Source organism: Convolutriloba macropyga, chromosome 9, assembly GCF_964194025.1.
Source record: "Convolutriloba macropyga chromosome 9, txConMacr16.3, whole genome shotgun sequence".
Taxonomy (NCBI): Eukaryota; Metazoa; Xenacoelomorpha; order Acoela; family Convolutidae; genus Convolutriloba; species Convolutriloba macropyga.
In genome coordinates this window covers 17,552,979-17,563,307 of record NC_134476.1, presented here as the reverse complement: position 1 = coordinate 17,563,307, position 10,329 = coordinate 17,552,979, and positions in this window count along the sequence as shown.

The window sequence follows — 10,329 nt, the reverse complement described above, 5'->3', positions numbered from 1 at the left end:
GAACATTAGAAAAGCATTCTGTTTCGGTGACAATGGTTGTGAAAAGGTTCCAAGACAATTTGGCAGAACCCAGATTCAAAAGAGTAAAACGATAGTAAAACGAGCTCTTTTGAATCTGGGTTCTGCCAAACTGTCTTGGAACCTTTTCACAATCATTGCCACCGAAACAGAATGCTTTTTTAATGCTCGCTCTTTGACGCAAGTCAGTAGCGACACCTCAGATCCATTAGACCCAAATTATTTCCTGATTGGTCTATCCTTCCCTAACATACCAGTCTGTGTACTCAACGAGAACCCTTCTCTGAAAACGAAGACTTGGACGCAGATCAGACAACGACCGGAAGCAATATTGAATAGGCTTGTCCGAGAATACTTGCCTACTCTGAACGCCGCAAGAAATGGACCAATCCAGACTCAAAGTTTGATGTCAACGATGTTATTTTGGTACTGGAAGAGTGGACTCCGAGAAGAATTTTGCACTTAGGACGCTTGACAAGGACATTCACAGACTCCGACCAAAATGCTAGATATTGTGAAGTAAAAACCACTCTAGGTCTTTTAACTTGCCCAGCTGTGAGATTAGCACATTTTTCCCAAAACCAATCCAGCCAGGTTACGTTAGGCAGACCCGGCGAATATTAATGACACCGATAATCTTCATACATTAGCGCTAAGCTTTTACAGCAAAAATTTCATAATCTATTTAAACTTAAAGATATGCTTTAAGAGCACAAGAATTTGGAACCAAAAAAGGCACGTCGAAACAATGTAATAAAGTTAAATTTTGGGGACTAATGTTTTCTGAGAAACATCAAAGAACCGACTAGATAGACCAGAAAAAGGCAAGCTGAGGCCCCCTACCGAACACCCTCGAACCCTCAGGAAGCATTGGCATTGTCAGTTGTCGTCCTGGGTTTGAACTAATAACTCAGGCGCATGCAGTCTCTTGCCAGTTAACAAGGGGGTTTCAGGCTGCTATATTTTATTCTTTAAAATTTACATAGAGGACATTTTATTTATATACTTTTTGTTTAGTACTAAAGGCAACGTTGAGACGATGCGAGTCTGAGTTGAAACGACTCCCGACAATAATTAACAACGCATTCAAAAGATTTCTTTGAATTTTTAGATTGCTCTTATCGATGACCAAAAGGAATTGCTTCTCAAAGATCGAGCTTGTATCGAATCTTTTAAAGAGGTCTGGTGAACAACTTTGTCTGTACAGACTTACAAAGTGAAATAAATTTTGTAGCATATCACTTGAAAATATTTGAAGAAATTATATTTGAAAATATGCAGAGCCGTTTTGGTTTTTTTTGGAAAAGGTATTCCATTTAGAAAAAAAATAACAAAATAATTGAATTTGCCATCTAAACCAGTTATAAGGCTGCATTTTCGGAGTGATCAGGAATTATACTCATATCTAAGAACTTCGTAATTTGTTTTGGTCTTGTGAAAAAAAATTCATCGTGTGAAATCATTTTGGTTTTCTTGTTTTTAAAGAAACAATAAGCAAGCATCTTAAGGGCTATGCATTATTTGACATAAACACCAGTAAGCCTCTCTTAATTGTAATTGTAACTTGAGAACAAGGCGAAACCAATCATCGCAAAACAGAGTAAAAGTTCAGCTGGAAAATTTCTTGATTCTTACCTTCAAGTGTATATTAGATCACAAATGTACAATATTTGCAGTTTCTGCAGTGAACAAAAACAAAACCCTAGTGACACTCTAACGACTAAACCATTCTCTGATACGCGTTCTCTTAAAACCATGCAAGATAATTTGACAACGATAAATTTTATTGACAACGATAATCTTCATAGCTTGGCGCTAAACATTTGCCGCACAAATGTCCGAATCAATGTAAAATTACAGATATTGATTAAAAACCGAAAAAGCCACGTGGAAACAAGGTAACAAAGGTAAATTTTGAAGTCTAAGGTTTTTTGATTTGAAAAACATCAAAGAACAGACTAGAAAGACCAGAGAGAAGGCCAGTCGAAGCCTTCTTTAACGTGCCTTATTTGAGAGAATCAGAAAACTAGCTAGTTGTTTTTGGTTGGCATTTTATTTTACGGTTTCATTTTTAAATGGCAAGTCGAAATTTTGTAAAAGGAACGGGAGAGAAGTTCTTAAAAGAAGTTGCGATTTTATTGTTTTTTAAATTAATAATATTAATAATGAACAATAATAGTAGCAATATGTAAGTACATTTTTCTGCAAACATTTTTTTATTTCTTTCATTGTATACAAAATCAGAGAAAATTGTAAGAAGTTTGTGACTGGCTTGAAATTCACAACTCATAATACGTAATTGGTTGAGACAGTACTTTGTGGTTTTATCTGTAACTTCTCAATTAGTAAAGTTTGGAGCTTCTTTTTCTAAGTGTTAGCTTACTTCTGGAATTTGAGAAAAAAATTGTCTGCTATGTTTCTTTAACGAACAGTGATCTTCCTTCCCGAGAAAAAACTAAAATTTCAATTTTTTTCAAAATTGAAAACTAAGAAAACGAAAAGAGAAGAAGCTGCACAGAAGATTTGTTGATAGATTGATAACAAGGTTTTGGTGACGTAATTTGTTTTTCTAAGTTTTTCATTTTCCAAACGATCAGATTATAAAGATCATGGTAGGCCACCGCGGTACTCATAGGGTATTCAGTGTATGATCTTTAATAGAATCACACTGGTTTTCATACTCTTTTATCGGAATTTTGATTACAGCTATTATAGAGTATTGTTACAGTTGCAGCATCTGTCAGTTTCACAGTTCTGGTTTACCCAAGACGAGGGGGAACAGAAACGTCATTTTGTAGCTTGTATGTTCCAGATTTCCTTAAAATTTACTTTTAAAAGTGATTGTATTTAAAAAAATACTGTACGAGAAAATAGAAAAAAGTCAACTTTCCATGGAAAATTGAATATAAAAAACTTTGATAAAACAGTAGAATAGGCACAAAAATGAATTTGAAGAACTGTTTTTTTTAAAACAAATAAAAATTTGTTCTCCTCTGTATTCTACTATTTTTTTCTACCTTATTCCCTAAACGAAATTTGTAACAAAAATTTTTGAAATCAGCGCTTAGCAACGGTTTATTTCAATGAAAATATTCTAATAATCAAAGCCAACAGTATTTGTTTTTGGTTTCCTTTTTTAACCAAACCAACTGAGGAACTAAATTTCCCTAAGCTCAGCAGAGCTTAACTAAGCAAAAATATAAACTAATTTTAACAGTCTTCATCCTAAGATTTTAAAAAGTTGATCAAAAATAAGTTTTTTAAAATCAGAGCAAATATGGAAATTTATTGGCACGCCAATTTTATTCTCTTGTTGTGAAAATCATCCTGAAAACTATCTTAACAAAGTTCTTCCTCAGCTTGGAACGCATTTGATCTGATGTAGGTTATACGAATTACAAGATTTATTGAATTGTATATAAATGGAAATTCCAAAGTTTTTTTGGAAAAAAGAAAAAGATTTTTGCTATATATGTTTGTTATCTCATTTTGTAATCTTTCAATCCAAAAACATATCTCATAAAAATTGAAACAAGCTAAATTATCACGAAAATCAACAGTATGCATCACATGGATGGATAAGAAAAAAGAACACGTTCTTTGAACAAATTTTTGTACCAAAAATTGTTTCAATTCCAACTCTTTGCTTTGATTTATTGATTTTTTGAAATTGTCTTTCTTCACAAACATTGAGTGCGATTTAATAAGTGAAGATTTCAAGTAGTATGTGGTCAATTGAATTGTGTGAAACACCCTTTTAAAATTAATTTGAAACGATTTAGATTTCATTGATCGTATCTTTTTTTTATTTAGACAATAATTTGCTTTGAATTATTTACATTAATATAATTTAAAACTGCGAAAAATTAAAAAAATACAGTCCCGGAAACAAATCATCAGAATTTTTTTTCTTATAGTTAATGGAAGACAACATTCTATCGTATATTTTTATTCTTCTTTCTCAAACTAACTATTCGCATGGAGAATAATAGGAAACTCAATCGAACTAAGAACAATAAAAAAGAATAAAAGAGCGCATTGCAGAGTCGCAAAAATATTTGTTTTATGTTTTTACAGTGATAGTCGGATTGATTCATTCCTTTTTTGACATTTATGTTATAGGATAATTCGTTCAAATCTTAAGCCAACTTTTTGGCCCTGAAGGAGCACTGCTTTTGCATAATTAGGATTCGGCGAATTTTGAAGAGAAAAGAATTTACATGTTAAATATTTGATTAACACAATCTGCATCTGGTATCTCAAAATAATCAAAGTCTTTTTACCGTTCTTAAAGCTTATTAGTAGAATAGATTACATTGAAAGTCATAGATTTCTTGATATGATGGTTTTTAAGAAAACATTACTGTTGCTTTTGCGAAAGAACTGGAAACTGCAATTGTTGACGATCTCCGATATTCTTGAAATACTATCTAATTTCCTAAAGAAAAGAAGAATTTTACTAGAACTTCCATGATTTCGAGGCAGAATAGTTGAAATCATTACTAGACTCCAGAAATGATCCAAAACTGTAAATAATACAGTAATACAGTAATAATACAGTAAATTATACACAAAAAAGAATCAGAAATTAATTAACTTTCAAAATACTCTAAACTATCTGCAAAATTCCCTTGCGCTGCAAGTTTGACGTCAATGGTTGCAGTTTACAGAGGGACTAGCTCTCATTGGATTGAGTACAGCGCAAACAGTTTTTTTTCAAGTTTTTTTGAATTGATTCACGGTTCAGTTTGACTTTTTTTGAAATCTCTTGTAACCTTATAAAGGGTTCTCAAAAACTGATAATTTTCCGTAACATGATATGCTACAGATAATTTTTTCACCAAACAACTCCAGTACACAATGCTGTTAATGAGATTTTTTCTAAGTTTCTCTGGAGCGAAATTGATTTTGAAATTTTTTCCCGGTTAAATTGAAATGCATGTTTACCTGAAATCTCTGTAGTTCCTTTCGCAAAGATAAAATTTTTCTCTTAAACATTTCTAACACAACAAATTTTTAGCATTTTCTATCATACTAAATAACGTATCATACTCGATGGTGTGCAAAAAAGAAACAAAAAATCAAATTTTCATGCTCATTGGTTGAAAATAAAAAAATAAGCAAAAAAATTCAGCATTGTTCTTCCTATCAAACACTTGCGTAGTTTAATTTCCTCCTTTACTTCAAATTTGAACTAAAAGAGATGAAAAAACTTGTTTTGATGGAGATCGAGCACTCTAGCAAAAATCAAAATTTGCTGCTCAATTTGCAATATGCTTAAAACTTGTCCCAACAGTTTGATATTCGCTGGCAGATAATTTTTTCTCATTGACTTGATTTTCAAAAGATGATCAACTGATCTTGGCATTTTCGATTGGAGGTAAATTGGTTTTGTCGCTGATCAATGTACAAAAGACGTGATAAAAAATTTAACTTAAAATTTCTGAACTTGTGTAATGAAATTTATTTGTTTCTTTTAAACAAATTTGAATTTTGGTTTTATATTAGTTTCCGTTAGAACATTTTTTATGTATGAAATTTGATTTCACTATGTCCTACTTGGTGCTCATCTGACTAACTTGCAGAGAAGGGAATAATTTTTTTTGATATTTGGTTAATTTCTATATTTTTGTCGAAATTAGGAAACAATTTGAGCAGCCTCGTTCAGTAGAAAAGATGAAATATTGGCGTCTTTCGTTCTTTTCCTAATTTGTGGGAACACTCAAACTGAAAATTTTTTACTTAATAACCTAATCCGTTATACAATATCAAAGTTGTACTCAGCTACCTTTTGATTATGATGATAAATAAATGTTTGCAAAAATATAGCATTTATGGGATATGCATGAAGAGTATTTTGTGTTAAGGAATGAGCGCAACTGGGTTATGCCTTAAGTTTATATAAAAGATTTCCATTTAGTTTCCGTCAATTGTAACTTTTAGGTTTTTCCCATTTTGTCAGTTCTCCATAACATTTCTTTGGTGCCGATGAACTTTTCGTCTAGTGGAAACAAAATTGTCGCAATTTACTGAAGAAAAAAAATTTTGGATAAGTTTTTTTAAATAATTTTTATCAAGCTGATAGCTATGAGTTCCATACTAAAAACATTCTGACTAGGATCTGCTTCCAGTTGCTTTGAGATAATCCAAAGAAACAATTTTTTCGATTGCGGACAAAATTTTTTGTCAGGTTTAGAGTTATGTTGACATGCAACTCATTGACTGGCACGGGCAGTCTTGTTTGATTGTATAGTCAGTTAGTTCATTGATGACTCTACAAAACAGTGTGAAGCAGTCGTACATCTTGCAAAACTCCGGGGATTCATTATTGATGGCAGTCATGCAGATGTTGCTCGAACAACAGTCGAAATGTATATGTTTAACATTGAAAGTTGCCTATCAAATCACAGAGATTACACTGAAATGAAACCGAGGTATCCACCCTGATTAGAAATCTAAACCATCTAACCATTGAAAATGGCAGCTATTTAATAAATCATAAGTCTAGATCATCATTACTTATTACTTGTCAACTAGCCGCTTTTGCCGAGATTAAAAGTTCGCGCTTGCCACTCTTTTTTGCCGGACATTTGAGCAAGGGGTCAAAGTTGAATGAAAACCTAATTGGTAACTAATTGCATCGGGTTACTAAGTGGGAGATAAAAAAGGTTGCTATAAGCGCGGATTAGCTATATTTACGTGCATCTTTAATCTTTGTAGTTTGGTATCTAAATTGGGTCTTAAGTAATTCATAATGAAACTCGATTTAGGCTAATTGAAATTTAAAATGATCCTTTTTAAAAAGATTTTAATAAAAATAATAAGAACATAAGAAGCAAGGAACCTCAAATTGCACTGTGATATGGTCCCCAAGACAGTTGACAGCGGGATACAAGTTAATATGTAATTTTTGGCGTACCATCTTTGTAGCTATGGTTTTCCTAGCAGGGAGAAAACTTGGGTTAGCTGACATGTAAACAAAAGTATTTTTGTATCATAAGCTTTAAGTTATTATCGTTTTGTTTGATCTTCAGCTAAAACAGTCCCAAAAACAGAGAAAAATTGGAGATTTGGAAAAAGCTTTTTTATCCAATTTTTAAAAATTTGTAAATATTTTGCTCCACTTCGGCGTGCTGAATTGATTTGTTAAAAAAGCAGTTCAATTGTTCAGAATGCCAAAGCATGGCTTGCAACCATACTTATGAACTAAAGCACATCCCAGGTTGAGGTGCCATTCGGAAGCGACCTCTGATCAGACCGAAATCAGATCATTGTCCAGACGGTTGTACGTTAAAGTAGTGCCAATGAAACCCAACTGTTGAAAAACGAATTTATTTAGTATACCATTAGTGCATATTTTTGAGTCAATGGATGAACTTAGACAGCTTTCCATAAAAAAGGTCGTGGTCTTCAATTAATCAAAACTTCCTTTTAAGGGGACCAACATTTGGTATCCCGTTAGTTCAAACCAGAGCCATCAGACTCTAGATGTGTCTCTGATCAGAATTCTGCCTTTGGTTTCCTCTTGGCAGAGCCAATATCTCTCAGTAAAAATACAAAAAATTGAAAGGAAAAAATACTCTCGAAATGGTCGCTGATCAGACACAATTACTCTCGAAATCTTTTCTGATCAGACTAATGTGCGCTTGAATCCGCCTCTGATCATCCTGACCCAGACGGAAATGACCTCTGATCATTTTTAAGTGCGCTCTAACCAAATTCCAGACCCTGTTATTTTGGTCTGGAAACACATCGTGTGCGTTGGACTTGAGACTGACCAGAGGTCACTTCCGTCTGGCACCTCAACGTGGGATAGGTGATTAGGTCTTGGCTATCGTTACACAAAAGTCTTTACAAGGGTCTTGATTGAGTATAATCATCGTTCGCTTTGGTATGGGAGGGTCTGATCAGAGATCAATATGTTCGAACTTCGGGCGCATGGAAAATTCTGAGACCCAAAAATCTGATCAGAGTTATCTTTGGAGTGAGACGGTCTGATCAAAAGTTATTATGGTCTGGGACGCTCCGATCATAAGTCTTTTGTTCTAGTACCCCAACCTGGGTGGCAATATTTTACCACAATAACAAGCATCAAGTCAAAATCATTCTCATGATTATGAAAATAAATTCCCACGTTGATTACGATCTGAATTGCATCCTTATTTTAGAATGGGTCGACTAATGTTGTGGACTGTTCCGCGTGCCAAATCAACTGTAATTCTTAAAGCTCTTTCTCGAAATCCGGAACTGAAATGTATTTTCGAACCTTTCACTTATGCTTATTTTGCCAATCATTATCACTCTCAATTCAACTTTGACCAACTGCGCGAATTCTACAAACATGAACCGTTCACTTCGGATAATATCGTTCTAAAAGATCTTCCGCTATATATTGAAAATCTCGATTTCGAATCATGGTTTGCACACAAAAATTTCAAGCATGCTTTGTTAGTGAGACATCCACAAGAGGTCGCGTTGTCCACGATCAAAGTGGGCGGCGAGCGGGTATCTTTTATGAAGTCGCGTGAAATGTTAAACTATGACGGGTCATCTGTTGAACTCCATTATGAAGCAATGCTCAAGCTGAAGGAATATTTGGAAGCAGCTCACGAACCGATGAAAGTCTTCGACGTTACAAATCTTTATAGCGACAATTGCGAACAGTTTCTGAGATCTTTATGCGATTTTGGTGAGATTCCCTATTCGGACGAGATGTTAAAGATGGAAAAAAGTAAAAGTTTTCCCAAAAATTGGTGGACAGCGCCGGAAACTACATCGGCAGCGCAGGATGATATAGTCAGCAACAAAATTTGGGAGTTCCACGAAAACGCACTGAAAGCGACGCGATTTCAACATCGAACAGAGAGGTTGGCGGAAACTAAAAGTCTCTCAGAACAAGATAGCAAGGATTTGGAGACAATTTTGAAAAATGTCATGACACTATACTATAATCTTCTCAATTAGTTACAATATTCGTGATTTTTAAACAGATTATGTTGCTGGAATCGTGTGGCTTACACCTCATCACATTTCGACTCATATCATCTCATCTTATCCCATTTAATCTCATTTCTTCTCAAATCATCTCATCTCGTCTTATATCATCTTTAATTGGAAGGGTGATATGTTAATCTATTTTTTCTGGAGGTTGTAATCATACGATAACAGTCGACGGATGTAATCATTTTATTTACGTGATTGAAATTGCAACAAGTTGTAACAACATCAAATAGAGCAGAATTTGTGTTTCAGCCTAAACCTGAACCTGGTGAAAATTGTGTTAAAGCCATTTTAGAAGCCAAAAAGCTGAGGCGATGATAGAAAAACAGAAGAATTAAGTCGATAGAAGAATTGAGGGAAAAACTGAACATTTTCCCAAAGTTTGGTGGACAGCGCCGGAAACTGCAGGATAATAAGGCCAGCAACAAGATTTGGAAGTCCTACGATAACGCACTGAAAGCAACGCGATTTCAACAACGAGCAGAGAAGATGGAGGAAACTAAGCGTCTCTCCGAAAAAGATATCATTGACTTGGAGACAACTTTGAAAAAGTTTACATCAGTATAATATAAACCTCTCAATTAGCAACATTCTTTGTGTTTTTAAATCAGATTACGTTGCAAAAAGTGTGTAGCATGCTCTTCATCTCATCACATATCATATAATCTTATATCAATTAGTCTCATCTCAACTCATCTGGTATCGTCTCACTTCACCTCGGATCATAAAATCTCATATTATCTCATCTCATCTCATGTGATATAAGAGTGAAGGAAACCACCATGCAGGAGAAAAATAAAAAAAGTGTCTCGATAGTAATAGTGTCCTAATTCATTGAATAATATTTCCACTATCTGGTGAATTCTGTATTTAATCACTCAATTCATTCACTTTGGTTTAAAATATATAGAACTATTTGTCACTAATTTATTAATCTTCAATCAAACTATGTGCGTTTTGCAGTAGGGATTGATGTAATTTATCAGCTAAGAAAATGTTACTAATTATTCTATGACTAATACGTTTATCTGCTCCTTTCTGGAGGTTGAAATTATGTGAAAACAGGTAAAGAATGTAATCATATTATTTACCTGATTCAAATTGCAATCGCATCAAGTCATCAATTGCAAAACGCAGTCGAGTCAAATCGAGCAGAAAAATGTGGGTAACCGGATTCAGTAAATCATTATTTGAATTTCAACCGAAACCTGAACTTAGTGAAAATAGACAATTTTAGGAACCAAAATGCTGAAGCGACAATAGAAAATAGAAGAATTGACCCGGGTTGACCACCATAGATAAATCTTGGCA